At 38.3% G+C, this 18,179-nt stretch overlaps 1 protein-coding gene and 4 long non-coding RNA genes across 6 annotated transcripts in view; 3 read left to right on the forward strand and 2 right to left on the reverse strand.

Annotated features, from left to right (window-relative positions):
• Positions 1-18,179, forward strand: part of LOC138534910 (flavin-containing monooxygenase 3-like) — a 349,886-nt gene that overhangs the window by 22,162 nt on the left and 309,545 nt on the right. The window lies entirely within an intron of this gene.
• Positions 4,886-5,376, reverse strand: LOC138521794 (uncharacterized). The gene is made up of 3 exons (XR_011283120.1): positions 5,281-5,376; positions 5,107-5,200; positions 4,886-4,945 (listed from the first exon to the last, which is right to left on the reverse strand). It is a non-coding gene; the product is annotated as an uncharacterized lncRNA (long non-coding RNA).
• On the reverse strand, positions 10,028-10,518 carry LOC138521797 (uncharacterized). Its single transcript, XR_011283121.1, has 3 exons — positions 10,423-10,518; positions 10,249-10,342; positions 10,028-10,087 (listed from the first exon to the last, which is right to left on the reverse strand). It is a non-coding gene; the product is annotated as an uncharacterized lncRNA (long non-coding RNA).
• LOC138534936 (uncharacterized) lies at positions 11,786-12,256 on the forward strand. Its single transcript, XR_011284882.1, has 3 exons — positions 11,786-11,861; positions 11,942-12,035; positions 12,197-12,256. It is a non-coding gene; the product is annotated as an uncharacterized lncRNA (long non-coding RNA).
• On the forward strand, positions 16,903-17,399 carry LOC138521800 (uncharacterized). Its single transcript, XR_011283123.1, has 3 exons — positions 16,903-17,004; positions 17,085-17,178; positions 17,340-17,399. It is a non-coding gene; the product is annotated as an uncharacterized lncRNA (long non-coding RNA).

Raw genomic sequence — 18,179 nt, forward strand, 5'->3', positions numbered from 1 at the left:
CCTTTGTTGTCCTGCATCAGGTTGCTGATCCATAGCATTTTGACATTCCACATTCACCTCTGGACCAACAGGACCTGGAATTGGGACAGCCTCTTCCTGTTCAAACCTGATGGCTTGTGAACCCACAGGATCATAATCCAGTACTGTTTCCTGTCATTTCAAATCACATTCCACACCTGCCCTGTCCACCCGTTTGCAGCCATCCACCACCACCCGTCTCTTACTCCAGACAGAGCCATCCTCCAAGTGCACATGCCCTTTTCTGACTTTAACAACTCTCCTTGAGGGCATAAAAGTGCTGTATCCTTTATGAACTATCCTAGGATTCTTTATGTGCACTTCATCCCCAGGCTTAACATTCAACTCCCTCCTACTCTTTTGTGAGGACACCGTGGTCTGCTGGCGCTCCAAAATGCTGCGATGAATAGCTCGCAAATCCATATCACATGGTCCACCACCACCCATAGCAGAGTTCCCAACATTGTACCTGCCTTCCTGCCCCTCATTAGTTCAAATGGAGATCTTCCCGTAAGCCTGGCAGGAGTTCTCCGATAGGCAGCCAGGTATTGTGTCACAACTTCCTGCCAATCCAAACCATTGGACAAAGCCAATTGTATGGCTGACTTAATCGTACCATTGGCCCTCTCAACTAATCCATTCGCAGAAGGATTATACAGAGTTGTCCTATAATGAGAAATGGCATGATGTTCCAAAAATTCTCTCATGGCTCTAGAAGTGAACTGCACCCCATTATCAGTCACTAAACTTGCAGGTAATCCCTCACGATCAAATACTTTCCTCAAAAAATCAATAACGGAATTGGTTGTAACACAGGAACACGCCGCCACCTCAATCCACCTGGACGTATAGTCCACCAATACCAACATATATCTGGACTCAGGCTCTAAACAGTCAAACGGACCCATAATGTCCAAAGCCAATTTCGACCATACCTGCTCTGGAACCTCTACAGGATGCACAGGTTGTGGATGTAGTACCATGCTCTTATCGCTGACAGAACATGCCTGACAATCTTTCACCACTTTCTCCACATCCTTGTCCATTGACGGCCACCAGTACTCCTCTCTCAGTCTCCTTTTGGTCAAAGATCGGCCCAAATGACCAACATGTGCCAATTCCACCATTCTTCCCCTCAGACTTACAGGGGGTATCAACCTACTACCCCTAGACACACCCCAGGGACCCTCGGCTAATTCATGAAGAACCTGAACATAAGCTTTCCCTTCCGGCCTGTCCTTACCGGTGTGCCACCCCTTCACCAGACCTTCCCTAATCCACTTTAACTCAAGATCAGCCTCAGACTCCCGATCCCACAACGACTTCTCCACAGCAGAAGTGACTAAAGCAACCTGACACTCCTGCAAATCATCCTCTTTTACTACTCCTGCCTCACTGTCCTCCTCTACAACTGGCAAACGGGACAAACAGTCCGCAACAACATTAAACTTCCCCGGAAAATAATTCAAGGAAAAATTGTAATCCTGTAACTGTACTGACCACCTTGCAATCCTCGGGGATACTGCCATGACTCCCTTGGTAGAAAATACCTGCACCAACGGTTTATGGTCCGTTCTGACAACATAGGGTATGCCCCACAAAAATGTCCTGAAATGTTTTGAAGCCCATAAGACTGCCAAAGTCTCTCTCTCAATTACAGAGTACCTGGTTTCCACATCTCTCATGGTCCTCGAAGCAAAAGCTACTGGGACCCATTCACCATTTATCCATTGCTCTAGCACTGCCCCCAGACCCACCTCACTTGCATCCACAGTCAAAGCAGTTTTATTTTTCGGGTCAAATTACTTTAGACATGGAGCCTTCTCCACCTCCTTCTTGACCAACTCAAATTCTGCTGCACACTCCGCAGACCATGCAAATCTTACATACTTCCTCATGAGAGCTCTCATAGCCACCGTTTTTTCAGCATAATTTGAAACAAATTTAACATAGTACTCCGCAAGGCCCAGAAAAGCCCTTAGCTGATCCTTATTGACCGGAGCTGGCGTATCCCTCAAGACTTGTACCAACTCCCTTTTTGGGCTCACACCTCGTGAACTCAATGTGTGTCCCAAGTATGTGACCTCCTGTCCCAAGTATGTGACCTCCTCCACACCCACCTGACACTTTGTTAATTTTACAGTCAGACCTCTCTCTTTAAGAATCCGCATGACCTTCCTTACCCTTACATCATTTTGCTCCTTGCTGCTGCCCCAAACCAAAATGTCATCTTGAAAGTAGCTGACACCCAACACCCCTCCAAACAACTGTTGCATCAGCCTCTGGAACACAGCCGAAGCAGAAGCCAGGCCAAAAGGCATGCAACAAAATCTGTATGCCGCAAACGGAGACACAAATGAAGTAAGGGGTCTAGATTCAACGTGCAGGTCAATTTGATGATACGCCGTTGACAGATCAAAAGTTGAAAAGTATTTAGCTTCTCCCAACGTCAACAACAACTCATTAATATTTGGCAAGGGATGCCGATCCACCCATATGCTGGAATTTAGCTCCCAGGGATCCACACACATTCTGATGCTGCCATCACTCTTCTTAACTAAAACCACAGGAAACAACCACTCTGAGGACTCAATAGGCTCAATTATTCCTGCTGACTGCAACTTAGTCAATTCCGCTTTGAATGCCTCCCTTGCTGCAACTGGCACTCCCCTCACTTTATGAACTCTAGGAACTGCACCCTTCTTCAACACAATGCGATGTGTAAAACCCCTAAGCTTACCAAGAGTGTCTGAAAATACCTAAGGAAACTCACTCATGAGCACTATGGGAGTAACCATTATGTCATCCTCTTCCGTTCCCTCCATGACACTGAGAACCGGCTCTTTTTTACCTGGATGAATTTGTATTTTCAGTGCAGCCTGCTCATCCCAACCCAACACACTTGTCCCCTTTGAAGTCACATACAATTTACCCGAAGTTTGCCTCCCTTTGAATGAGAAATTCGACCAATTATAACCCAGCAGGTCGATGGAACTCTGCCCATAAGCATATGGTCTGATGTCCGGAGTCAACAAAGTAGAGATCTGTTTACCCAAAACCTCTTGATACACTTCCGGAGACACCAGAGTATATGGTGACCCCGAATCCACAAGCATATCCATAGGGTGCTGGTCCACCAATACCGACACCCATGGACCCTTCCGCCCACATCCCTCAAAATGTAATATGACGCTCTGATTAGAACCACCACCTGATGCCCCTTCTAGCCCCATGGTAGAGTCCTCTGTAGCTACATTAGCGACCACCTGCCCCTTACACATGCGTGCAAAATGGCCCATACGTTTACATTTCCTGCATTCAACATTGCTAGCAGGACAGGATTTCGAATCCGCAGTGTGACTCGACCAACCACAATTTTTGCACACCTCCTTACCCTTAGATGCTCTATTCCCTTGTACCACCACTTTATCCAAACCTTTCTTGCTCCTTGACACCACAGCATGCACCATCTCCCTATTTCCATCCCTTTCAGTAACAATTTGTACACTCGCCTTCGAGGCTTCAATTGCTCTGGCAATCTCCAAAACCTTATCAAGTGAAGGATCGCTCTCAATCCACAATCTCTCTCTTATTTTTTGATTTGACGTTTTCATCATAATCTGATCCCTTATATGTTCCTCTCCATTACCCGGGAACCCACATGTAGCCATGAGTGCACGTAGGGCTGTAACATATGAATCTATGCTTCCCGTGGAACCTTGTGCCCTAGAGAAAAACTTATACCGCTCTAAAACCACATTAACTCTTTTACCAAAACGTACTTGCAATTTCTTTAAAGCAGTCTCGTAGGCACTTACAACCATTTCCTCCTCACCTCCCCCTTGAACCATTACATTCTCTCCAGGCAGGTGACGAAAAACTCTCAACCCCTCAGCACCAATACAATTCAGTAATGCAGCCTCCTTTTCATCATCGTTGAACTTTGCCCCACCTGCAGCCCTCAAATATACTTTAAAGGCATCTACCCACTGCTCCCAAGGAGCAACACGCTCCCCAGGGTTAGGCAGAAAAGCAGGTGGAGGCCTAGCAGCTGTATGCAACATGGCTGAATGTGCTACCTTGTTCCTTATGTCCCCAAGAATAACTTGCCCAACACTGTGCCAGACTCAATGCTCTTTGCAAGTGGGTGAAGTGTAGAGATGCACACCTTTAGATTTAAGGAATTTATGATTTTAAGTTCTAAAGTCAATCTAATTTGTTGATTTTACTAAACAACTTTAGGTGCTCCCAGAGAGTAAAGTGCTACCTTTACTAGGAAATACTGAAACTGGGAAGATTCACTGCAAAAGCACGGTGAATGAACTGAGGCACAGCAATAAGCAACAAATGTTGCAATGATTCAATTATATGTAAGGAAACATCAATGAGTATAATGTAATCTAAGTAATTCAAATAATAAACAATTGTGTGAAGTACACAATTCAGTGTTCCATTTTATATAAACAAGATATACTGGTATTTCAACATACACTAGTTCTTTAGTTGGTACAAATTCTAATAACAGTGAAAGAAACTGCTTCAAGTGCTTTGTATTTCAACAGCAACTTCATTAACATAGTAACCATCTCATGACAAAAATTCAAAAATTCAAAAAGTATCAAAAAAAATCAAATCAAATCCCAATATATGAGTAGACTTCAATTGTGTGATGTTTATATTACAAATGTCTTCTCTTCTTAACTACGCGTTTCGGGCGGTAAACACCCTTCTTCAGGTTATATATATTGGGTGAAGGCTCTCTAAATCCCTCCTGCAAATAATTACAAAAAATATTTCAATAAGAGTTACCATTTTTAAGTATATAAGTAATAATACTGAATTCCTTAACGGCATAAAATGGCACTAACCTTGTTGGTGGACCTGGAGTTAAGTCCAAATATTTACATTCTGGTAGACTGTAAATTAACTGAAAGACATATGTGCATATGTGTTATTCAGAAATGGAAAAGAGTGAATTGTGGCTAAGGGGGAGCAGGCGCCATCATTATAGCGCTGGGTCCCCCTGTTGCCACACATGGTTAAATACAACAATACAAATATACCAACTGAAAACAGTCTAAATCTTACCTAAAAGTTATATATGACCAAAGTCAATCTGTTTAAGTCGGCAAAGGAAACTTGGTGGATTCTCGAAGTGCCGGATTAGGTTCAAATACCGGACCTGTAACATATATTATATGCTAAATTACGAAATTCACTAACATATTTCGATGTGTATGTTATTACGCAGAGACAGCCTACCTGTCTCAAGAGCAGCATTCAGTGTGTCATCTGTCCTGCTGCGAGTCACGACAAAATCACTCAATTCACTCGTGTATACGAGTTGATGAAAAAAGTCTCTGCTGCAAAACCAAAACAGAGTATGCGATATGCGGATGCTGTATATATGGCCATAGCTTTAAATAATTGTTTTCTGTCTCATAATTTGAAGATACCTTGAACATATAAGTCCACTCAGAATTCCTTTCTCTGCACGATCCAATGTCTGTTTACCTCCGCCGTCTCAATTGAAGAAACGCGGGTTCCATAGTAATGTTTCTACCTTAAATGTCCTTCTATTATTTCTATGACTACTCGAGTACGGGCGCCATCTTAGAATGGATCAGGATGCTGATTCCATAGTAATGTTTGTGCATTAAATGTCCTTCTATTGTTTCTATAACTACTCAAGCGCGAGCGCCATCTTAGAATGGATCAAGACGCAAATAGATGTGTACGTCTAATTTTCTGCCTGGTCTATTTATGCTCGTAAACGATACCGAATTTTTGGGAAAATATTATTATGATGTAAGTAGTTAAGAGTATAACTTATGTTTTGTTGTGATATTTCAACATCAATATAACAAAAAAATATACATCATAATACTGCAGGTGACAACAAGGGTAACTGTTTTAACAAAGCCCCCTATCACAACACAAAATCAGTTGACAAATATACAGTGCATACCACTTACTAAGTGTGGGTACATGGTTACAAAGAGGCACAATGGTGTACTGTACCTATATATTAGCTTCAGAAAAAGAGAATCTCAATCCATTTAGCGCTGATTTCAACAGAATTGCATTTTCACATCACTTCCCACTGAAAATATCACAAAAAACAATTCAAATCCCAATCAATATTCATTCCACGGGGATACATAGTATCAAGTTTCTCGATCCAAAAGATCTCTCTCTGTTGTAATAATTTCATCAGATTGCCCCCCCTTCTGGGGAGTTTAACCGATTCCAAAATCACAAATTTCATCTGTGCAATGGTGTGTCTTTCTGTCATAAAGTGTTGTGCTACCGGTGACTTCGTAGAACAATTCCTAATGTTTGACTTATGTTCTCCCCATCTCACTTTAGCTTTTCTACTGGTGAGTCCGACGTAATATATGCCACAAGGGCATTTTATTCCATATATTACATTTTTCGTGTCACAGGTAGATGTATGAAATAATGAAATGTTTTTACCATTGTGTGGATGGCAAATAGAATTTCCCCTCAATACATTATTGCAACAATTGCAATTGTTGCATGTTAGTGTGCCCCTGTATGTTTGTTCCACTTCAGTTTTTTGCGAAAAATCAGATTTTATTAAGTGGTCTTTCAACGATTTGCTCTTGCTGTAAGCAAAAAGTGGCGGAGTAGGGAATAATTTTTCAAGTGTTGGATCCAATGACAATACATTCCAGTTATTCTTGATGATATTTTTTATTTTTCCACTTTGTTGGGAGTAAGTAGTGACATACACTATTTCCTCTTCTTTTGATTTTATTTTAGGCTCAAGGGCAATTGTTCTTGGAATATCTCTCACTGTCGAGTAGTGTTCAGAGAGAACTGGCTCACTGTAGCCTCTTTTAATGAATTTGTTTTTTAATTCCACTGATTTTCTCTCAAAGTCTTCTTCGTCAGAGATAATACGCCTATAGCGTAAGAATTGGCTCAAGGGTATACTTGTGATAGTTTTCCTGGGATGGAAACTTGTGGCCAGAAGTAAACTGTTCCTGTCTGTTTCCTTAGTGTAAATTGTTGTAGCCAATTTGTCGATTTTCCAATACACTTTAACATCCAAAAAATCAATGTAAGTTTTACTGGTCTTGTGAGTAAACTTAATTCTTGGCGCAAGTTCGTTCATGTAATCAAAAAATTCCTGGATTTCTTCTTCAGTCCCATGCCAAACTCCAAAGAGGTCATCAATGAACCTTGTAAAGAATTTCAATTTGTTGTTCCATCTTGGATTATTAATCACTCCTGTTTCTTCCAAATAAGCCATATATATATTGGCATAGCTAGGTGCCATGGCTGCGCCCATTGAAGTTCCAGATATTTGGATGAAGTATCGCTTTTCAAAAGAGAAAAAATTATTTTGAAGTACAATGCTCAGTAATTTCAGAATAAATAAAGGATCACTCTTCACCTGTTCTCCACTTTTCAATAACTTCCATTCCATTGCCTCCAGTCCAGCTTGATGTGTGATATTGGTATATAAGCTTGTGACATCCATTGTAAACAAAAGATCTGTTTCTGGATTGAATGTAACAGTTTCAAGCTTTCTTAGAAAATCATTCGTGTCTTGAATGTAAGTGGTGCTAGTCCGAGTCAATGGCTGGATTACTTGGTCTATAAATTGTGCTATTGGTTCAAGTAAGCTATTGCTGGCTGCAATTATTGGCCGTCCTGGTGGATTAAGAAGGTTCTTATGAATTTTCGGCAATATATAAATCACCGGCATTATTGGGTATAAATTGTTCATGAATCGTTTTGTTTTTTCAGTAATTATATTTGATTCCATAGCTTCATCTAGTGTTCTATTGATTATTGTTCTAATTCTTTCAGTTGGATCTTCAAAGATCTCAAGGTACGTATCTTGATCTTCCAATTGACGTGTTACTTCCATCTTGTATTTCTCTGTATCCATAATGACAAGGGCTCCTCCTTTATCAGCAGGTTTGAGTATAATGTCTGGATTTTGCCAAAGGTGTTCTAATGCCTGTTTTTCTCTGTGGGTCAGATTCCCTTTCCTTCTACTTCGGAATTTAAGTTTATTTAGATCTTTTAGTACCAATTTCTGGAACGACTCAAGTATTGCATTCTGAGTGGGAGGTGTGAATGTGCTTTTAGGTTTCATTTCTAGGTATTTGGAAGGTCGTGTATTCTCAGGAATGTCCATACCATCGAAGAACAATTTTAATTTCATTTTGCGCATAAGTTTAAAAAAGGCTATTTTTTCTTTCAGCAAGGTAGTATTGTAATGAGGTACAAATGAAATGCCCTTCTGTAATGTTTCACATTCAAACTTGGAAAGTCTATATGTTGAAATGTTCACCACTAGGTTTTCTTTACTGGGTAATTCACTTTTCTGGTTGGATTTTTTCTTTTTCCCTCTTCGTGTCTTATTCTGTCTAAAAAAGAGTACGTGGCAGGTGTAATTTCGGCGGAAGTCTTTGAAGTACTTGGGATTTGACTGGATCCTCTTGTTTCACTTCTAGCGTCTCTTGTTTCTTCTGGTTCAACTTCAATTGGTACTTCCGTGTTATCTGTTTCCGCACTTGAAGCGTCTGATGATGTCGGTGCTGACCCTGGATTTATTGGTTTTTTATTTTTATTCCAGACTGGTCTGGGGATCCTTTGATTGTCTTTTTCTTGGTAGTAAGATTTCCAGGTATAGACTATGTCTAATTTATAGTCTAATGTGTCCCTTCTAAATTTTCTGATTTTTTTGGATTCAATTTCTTTTTTGTATGTATCGAGTTTGTTATCTATTTCTGCCAATAAGGCTGTTAATTCATCCTTTGTCATAAAGGTACCAAGGGCTTTTTTAGTATTCTCTAGGTCAACCTCAATCGTTGTAAGAGATTTAGATAGTTCTTCAATGGTTAAGATGATGAGATCTAATGAACACTTATTTAATATAAGTCTCCACCTTTTAACAAATTCGGGATTCTCTTTGCAAAGAGTTGGCTCCAAATCTATTCTGAGTCCTCGTGGAATGCGTTGGGATTTGTAATATTGAGACAATGTGGTTGCATGAAGTCTTTGACTGATTTCACGTCTGATTAATCGCTCCAATTGATATACTAACTCCTCAGGTTTTGCCGATGCTCCTAAGTCTTGTTCAGTATGTTTAATTAATTTCAAAATCTTTGCAGCTTCTTCTTCAGAAAATGCCAATGTTTCAGCTTTGTTAGTGGTTAATGAACCAATTTTTAAGAATGACATTACTAAATGCGAGTTCGGGTGCAATCTCTAAAGTTGGTGTAGCAACAAGAGATATAACAAGTGGGTGAAGTGTAGAGATGCACACCTTTAGATTTAAGGAATTTATGATTTTAAGTTCTAAAGTCAATCTAATTTGTTGATTTTACTAAACAACTTTAGGTGCTCCCAGAGAGTAAAGTGCTACCTTTACTAGGAAATACTGAAACTGGGAAGATTCACTGCAAAAGCACGGTGAATGAACTGAGGCACAGCAATAAGCAACAAATGTTGCAATGATTCAATTATATGTAAGGAAACATCAATGAGTATAATGTAATCTAAGTAATTCAAATAATAAACAATTGTGTGAAGTACACAATTCAGTGTTCCATTTTATATAAACAAGATATACTGGTATTTCAACATACACTAGTTCTTTAGTTGGTACAAATTCTAATAACAGTGAAAGAAACTGCTTCAAGTGCTTTGTATTTCAACAGCAACTTCATTAACATAGTAACCATCTCATGACAAAAATTCAAAAATTCAAAAAGTATCAAAAAAAATCAAATCAAATCCCAATATATGAGTAGACTTCAATTGTGTGATGTTTATATTACAAATGTCTTCTCTTCTTAACTACGCGTTTCGGGCGGTAAACACCCTTCTTCAGGTTATATATATTGGGTGAAGGCTCTCTAAATCCCTCCTGCAAATAATTACAAAAAATATTTCAATAAGAGTTACCATTTTTAAGTATATAAGTAATAATACTGAATTCCTTAACGGCATAAAATGGCACTAACCTTGTTGGTGGACCTGGAGTTAAGTCCAAATATTTACATTCTGGTAGACTGTAAATTAACTGAAAGACATATGTGCATATGTGTTATTCAGAAATGGAAAAGAGTGAATTGTGGCTAAGGGGGAGCAGGCGCCATCATTATAGCGCTGGGTCCCCCTGTTGCCACACATGGTTAAATACAACAATACAAATATACCAACTGAAAACAGTCTAAATCTTACCTAAAAGTTATATATGACCAAAGTCAATCTGTTTAAGTCGGCAAAGGAAACTTGGTGGATTCTCGAAGTGCCGGATTAGGTTCAAATACCGGACCTGTAACATATATTATATGCTAAATTACGAAATTCACTAACATATTTCGATGTGTATGTTATTACGCAGAGACAGCCTACCTGTCTCAAGAGCAGCATTCAGTGTGTCATCTGTCCTGCTGCGAGTCACGACAAAATCACTCAATTCACTCGTGTATACGAGTTGATGAAAAAAGTCTCTGCTGCAAAACCAAAACAGAGTATGCGATATGCGGATGCTGTATATATGGCCATAGCTTTAAATAATTGTTTTCTGTCTCATAATTTGAAGATACCTTGAACATATAAGTCCACTCAGAATTCCTTTCTCTGCACGATCCAATGTCTGTTTACCTCCGCCGTCTCAATTGAAGAAACGCGGGTTCCATAGTAATGTTTCTACCTTAAATGTCCTTCTATTATTTCTATGACTACTCGAGTACGGGCGCCATCTTAGAATGGATCAGGATGCTGATTCCATAGTAATGTTTGTGCATTAAATGTCCTTCTATTGTTTCTATAACTACTCAAGCGCGAGCGCCATCTTAGAATGGATCAAGACGCAAATAGATGTGTAGGGGGCAATCTGATGAAATTATTACAACAGAGAGAGATCTTTTGGATCGAGAAACTTGATACTATGTATCCCCGTGGAATGAATATTGATTGGGATTTGAATTGTTTTTTGTGATATTTTCAGTGGGAAGTGATGTGAAAATGCAATTCTGTTGAAATCAGCGCTAAATGGATTGAGATTCTCTTTTTCTGAAGCTAATATATAGGTACAGTACACCATTGTGCCTCTTTGTAACCATGTACCCACACTTAGTAAGTGGTATGCACTGTATATTTGTCAACTGATTTTGTGTTGTGATAGGGGGCTTTGTTAAAACAGTTACCCTTGTTGTCACCTGCAGTATTATGATGTATATTTTTTTGTTATATTGATGTTGAAATATCACAACAAAACATAAGTTATACTCTTAACTACTTACATCATAATAATATTTTCCCAAAAATTCGGTATCGTTTATGAGCATAAATAGACCAGGCAGAAAATTAGACGTACACATCTATTTGCGTCTTGATCCATTCTAAGATGGCGCTCGCGCTTGAGTAGTTATAGAAACAATAGAAGGACATTTAATGCACAAACATTACTATGGAATCAGCATCCTGATCCATTCTAAGATGGCGCCCGTACTCGAGTAGTCATAGAAATAATAGAAGGACATTTAAGGTAGAAACATTACTATGGAACCCGCGTTTCTTCAATTGAGACGGCGGAGGTAAACAGACATTGGATCGTGCAGAGAAAGGAATTCTGAGTGGACTTATATGTTCAAGGTATCTTCAAATTATGAGACAGAAAACAATTATTTAAAGCTATGGCCATATATACAGCATCCGCATATCGCATACTCTGTTTTGGTTTTGCAGCAGAGACTTTTTTCATCAACTCGTATACACGAGTGAATTGAGTGATTTTGTCGTGACTCGCAGCAGGACAGATGACACACTGAATGCTGCTCTTGAGACAGGTAGGCTGTCTCTGCGTAATAACATACACATCGAAATATGTTAGTGAATTTCGTAATTTAGCATATAATATATGTTACAGGTCCGGTATTTGAACCTAATCCGGCACTTCGAGAATCCACCAAGTTTCCTTTGCCGACTTAAACAGATTGACTTTGGTCATATATAACTTTTAGGTAAGATTTAGACTGTTTTCAGTTGGTATATTTGTATTGTTGTATTTAACCATGTGTGGCAACAGGGGGACCCAGCGCTATAATGATGGCGCCTGCTCCCCCTTAGCCACAATTCACTCTTTTCCATTTCTGAATAACACATATGCACATATGTCTTTCAGTTAATTTACAGTCTACCAGAATGTAAATATTTGGACTTAACTCCAGGTCCACCAACAAGGTTAGTGCCATTTTATGCCGTTAAGGAATTCAGTATTATTACTTATATACTTAAAAATGGTAACTCTTATTGAAATATTTTTTGTAATTATTTGCAGGAGGGATTTAGAGAGCCTTCACCCAATATATATAACCTGAAGAAGGGTGTTTACCACCCGAAACGCGTAGTTAAGAAGAGAAGACATTTGTAATATAAACATCACACAATTGAAGTCTACTCATATATTGGGATTTGATTTGATTTTTTTTGATACTTTTTGAATTTTTGAATTTTTGTCATGAGATGGTTACTATGTTAATGAAGTTGCTGTTGAAATACAAAGCACTTGAAGCAGTTTCTTTCACTGTTATTAGAATTTGTACCAACTAAAGAACTAGTGTATGTTGAAATACCAGTATATCTTGTTTATATAAAATGGAACACTGAATTGTGTACTTCACACAATTGTTTATTATTTGAATTACTTAGATTACATTATACTCATTGATGTTTCCTTACATATAATTGAATCATTGCAACATTTGTTGCTTATTGCTGTGCCTCAGTTCATTCACCGTGCTTTTGCAGTGAATCTTCCCAGTTTCAGTATTTCCTAGTAAAGGTAGCACTTTACTCTCTGGGAGCACCTAAAGTTGTTTAGTAAAATCAACAAATTAGATTGACTTTAGAACTTAAAATCATAAATTCCTTAAATCTAAAGGTGTGCATCTCTACACTTCACCCACTTGTTATATCTCTTGTTGCTACACCAACTTTAGAGATTGCACCCGAACTCGCATTTAGTAATGTCATTCTTAAAAATTGGTTCATTAACCACTAACAAAGCTGAAACATTGGCATTTTCTGAAGAAGAAGCTGCAAAGATTTTGAAATTAATTAAACATACTGAACAAGACTTAGGAGCATCGGCAAAACCTGAGGAGTTAGTATATCAATTGGAGCGATTAATCAGACGTGAAATCAGTCAAAGACTTCATGCAACCACATTGTCTCAATATTACAAATCCCAACGCATTCCACGAGGACTCAGAATAGATTTGGAGCCAACTCTTTGCAAAGAGAATCCCGAATTTGTTAAAAGGTGGAGACTTATATTAAATAAGTGTTCATTAGATCTCATCATCTTAACCATTGAAGAACTATCTAAATCTCTTACAACGATTGAGGTTGACCTAGAGAATACTAAAAAAGCCCTTGGTACCTTTATGACAAAGGATGAATTAACAGCCTTATTGGCAGAAATAGATAACAAACTCGATACATACAAAAAAGAAATTGAATCCAAAAAAATCAGAAAATTTAGAAGGGACACATTAGACTATAAATTAGACATAGTCTATACTTGGAAATCTTACTACCAAGAAAAAGACAATCAAAGGATCCCCAGACCAGTCTGGAATAAAAATAAAAAACCAATAAATCCAGGGTCAGCACCGACATCATCAGACGCTTCAAGTGCGGAAACAGATAACACGGAAGTACCAATTGAAGTTGAACCAGAAGAAACAAGAGACGCTAGAAGTGAAACAAGAGGATCCAGTCAAATCCCAACTACTTCAAAGACTTCCGCCGAAATTACACCTGCCACGTACTCTTTTTTAGACAGAATAAGACACGAAGAGGGAAAAAGAAAAAATCCAACCAGAAAAGTGAATTACCCAGTAAAGAAAACCTAGTGGTGAACATTTCAACATATAGACTTTCCAAGTTTGAATGTGAAACATTACAGAAGGGCATTTCATTTGTACCTCATTACAATACTACCTTGCTGAAAGAAAAAATAGCCTTTTTTAAACTTATGCGCAAAATGAAATTAAAATTGTTCTTCGATGGTATGGACATTCCTGAGAATACACGACCTTCCAAATACCTAGAAATGAAACCTAAAAGCACATTCACACCTCCCACTCAGAATGCAATACTTGAGTCGTTCCAGAAATTGGTACTAAAAGATCTAAATAAACTTAAATTCCGAAGTAGAAGGAAAGGGAATCTGACCCACAGAGAAAAACAGGCATTAGAACACCTTTGGCAAAATCCAGACATTATACTCAAACCTGCTGATAAAGGAGGAGCCCTTGTCATTATGGATACAGAGAAATACAAGATGGAAGTAACACGTCAATTGGAAGATCAAGATACGTACCTTGAGATCTTTGAAGATCCAACTGAAAGAATTAGAACAATAATCAATAGAACACTAGATGAAGCTATGGAATCAAATATAATTACTGAAAAAACAAAACGATTCATGAACAATTTATACCCAATAATGCCGGTGATTTATATATTGCCGAAAATTCATAAGAACCTTCTTAATCCACCAGGACGGCCAATAATTGCAGCCAGCAATAGCTTACTTGAACCAATAGCACAATTTATAGACCAAGTAATCCAGCCATTGACTCGGACTAGCACCACTTACATTCAAGACACGAATGATTTTCTAAGAAAGCTTGAAACTGTTACATTCAATCCAGAAACAGATCTTTTGTTTACAATGGATGTCACAAGCTTATATACCAATATCACACATCAAGCTGGACTGGAGGCAATGGAATGGAAGTTATTGAAAAGTGGAGAACAGGTGAAGAGTGATCCTTTATTTATTCTGAAATTACTGAGCATTGTACTTCAAAATAATTTTTTCTCTTTTGAAAAGCGATACTTCATCCAAATATCTGGAACTTCAATGGGCGCAGCCATGGCACCTAGCTATGCCAATATATATATGGCTTATTTGGAAGAAACAGGAGTGATTAATAATCCAAGATGGAACAACAAATTGAAATTCTTTACAAGGTTCATTGATGACCTCTTTGGAGTTTGGCATGGGACTGAAGAAGAAATCCAGGAATTTTTTGATTACATGAACGAACTTGCGCCAAGAATTAAGTTTACTCACAAGACCAGTAAAACTTACATTGATTTTTTGGATGTTAAAGTGTATTGGAAAATCGACAAATTGGCTACAACAATTTACACTAAGGAAACAGACAGGAACAGTTTACTTCTGACCACAAGTTTCCATCCCAGGAAAACTATCACAAGTATACCCTTGAGCCAATTCTTACGCTATAGGCGTATTATCTCTGACGAAGAAGACTTTGAGAGAAAATCAGTGGAATTAAAAAACAAATTCATTAAAAGAGGCTACAGTGAGCCAGTTCTCTCTGAACACTACTCGACAGTGAGAGATATTCCAAGAACAATTGCCCTTGAGCCTAAAATAAAATCAAAAGAAGAGGAAATAGTGTATGTCACTACTTACTCCCAACAAAGTGGGAAAATAAAAAATATCATCAAGAATAACTGGAATGTATTGTCATTGGATCCAACACTTGAAAAATTATTCCCTACTCCGCCACTTTTTGCTTACAGCAAGAGCAAATCGTTGAAAGACCACTTAATAAAATCTGATTTTTCGCAAAAAACTGAAGTGGAACAAACATACAGGGGCACACTAACATGCAACAATTGCAATTGTTGCAATAATGTATTGAGGGGAAATTCTATTTGCCATCCACACAATGGTAAAAACATTTCATTATTTCATACATCTACCTGTGACACGAAAAATGTAATATATGGAATAAAATGCCCTTGTGGCATATATTACGTCGGACTCACCAGTAGAAAAGCTAAAGTGAGATGGGGAGAACATAAGTCAAACATTAGGAATTGTTCTACGAAGTCACCGGTAGCACAACACTTTATGACAGAAAGACACACCATTGCACAGATGAAATTTGTGATTTTGGAATCGGTTAAACTCCCCAGAAGGGGGGGGCAATCTGATGAAATTATTACAACAGAGAGAGATCTTTTGGATCGAGAAACTTGATACTATGTATCCCCGTGGAATGAATATTGATTGGGATTTGAATTGTTTTTTGTGATATTTTCAGTGGGAAGTGATGTGAAAATGCAATTCTGTTGAAATCAGCGCTAAATGGATTGAGATTCTCTTTTTCTGAAGCTAATATATAGGTACAGTACACCATTGTGCCTCTTTGTAACCATGTACCCACACTTAGTAAGTGGTATGCACTGTATATTTGTCAACTGATTTTGTGTTGTGATAGGGGGCTTTGTTAAAACAGTTACCCTTGTTGTCACCTGCAGTATTATGATGTATATTTTTTTGTTATATTGATGTTGAAATATCACAACAAAACATAAGTTATACTCTTAACTACTTACATCATAATAATATTTTCCCAAAAATTCGGTATCGTTTACGAGCATAAATAGACCAGGCAGAAAATTAGACGTACACATCTATTTGCGTCTTGATACATTCTAAGATGGCGCTCGCGCTTGAGTAGTTATAGAAACAATAGAAGGACATTTAATGCACAAACATTACTATGGAATCAGCATCCTGATCCATTCTAAGATGGCGCCCGTACTCGAGTAGTCATAGAAATAATAGAAGGACATTTAAGGTAGAAACATTACTATGGAACCCGCGTTTCTTCAATTGAGACGGCGGAGGTAAACAGACATTGGATCGTGCAGAGAAAGGAATTCTGAGTGGACTTATATGTTCAAGGTATCTTCAAATTATGAGACAGAAAACAATTATTTAAAGCTATGGCCATATATACAGCATCCGCATATCGCATACTCTGTTTTGGTTTTGCAGCAGAGACTTTTTTCATCAACTCGTATACACGAGTGAATTGAGTGATTTTGTCGTGACTCGCAGCAGGACAGATGACACACTGAATGCTGCTCTTGAGACAGGTAGGCTGTCTCTGCGTAATAACATACACATCGAAATATGTTAGTGAATTTCGTAATTTAGCATATAATATATGTTACAGGTCCGGTATTTGAACCTAATCCGGCACTTCGAGAATCCACCAAGTTTCCTTTGCCGACTTAAACAGATTGACTTTGGTCATATATAACTTTTAGGTAAGATTTAGACTGTTTTCAGTTGGTATATTTGTATTGTTGTATTTAACCATGTGTGGCAACAGGGGGACCCAGCGCTATAATGATGGCGCCTGCTCCCCCTTAGCCACAATTCACTCTTTTCCATTTCTGAATAACACATATGCACATATGTCTTTCAGTTAATTTACAGTCTACCAGAATGTAAATATTTGGACTTAACTCCAGGTCCACCAACAAGGTTAGTGCCATTTTATGCCGTTAAGGAATTCAGTATTATTACTTATATACTTAAAAATGGTAACTCTTATTGAAATATTTTTTGTAATTATTTGCAGGAGGGATTTAGAGAGCCTTCACCCAATATATATAACCTGAAGAAGGGTGTTTACCGCCCGAAACGCGTAGTTAAGAAGAGAAGACATTTGTAATATAAACATCACACAATTGAAGTCTACTCATATATTGGGATTTGATTTGATTTTTTTTGATACTTTTTGAATTTTTGAATTTTTGTCATGAGATGGTTACTATGTTAATGAAGTTGCTGTTGAAATACAAAGCACTTGAAGCAGTTTCTTTCACTGTTATTAGAATTTGTACCAACTAAAGAACTAGTGTATGTTGAAATACCAGTATATCTTGTTTATATAAAATGGAACACTGAATTGTGTACTTCACACAATTGTTTATTATTTGAATTACTTAGATTACATTATACTCATTGATGTTTCCTTACATATAATTGAATCATTGCAACATTTGTTGCTTATTGCTGTGCCTCAGTTCATTCACCGTGCTTTTGCAGTGAATCTTCCCAGTTTCAATGCTCTTTGCACCCTTGAAGCAGGGAATGTCCTCACTGTCACTTTGTGCACGTGCACCCACACGTATCTGCAGTACCGCCAAAAAAGAAAAAATGGGCACTGGGTGAGTCACAACACACCAACCAATGTAACAGCAGACAGATGTCTCCCACTGTTGCCTTGTGCACGTGCACCCACACGTATATGCAGTACAGC

The sequence above is a fragment of the Ambystoma mexicanum genome, chromosome 1q (genome assembly GCF_040938575.1).
Source record: "Ambystoma mexicanum isolate Mex_15411 chromosome 1q, UKY_AmexF1_1, whole genome shotgun sequence".
Taxonomy (NCBI): domain Eukaryota; kingdom Metazoa; phylum Chordata; class Amphibia; order Caudata; family Ambystomatidae; genus Ambystoma; species Ambystoma mexicanum.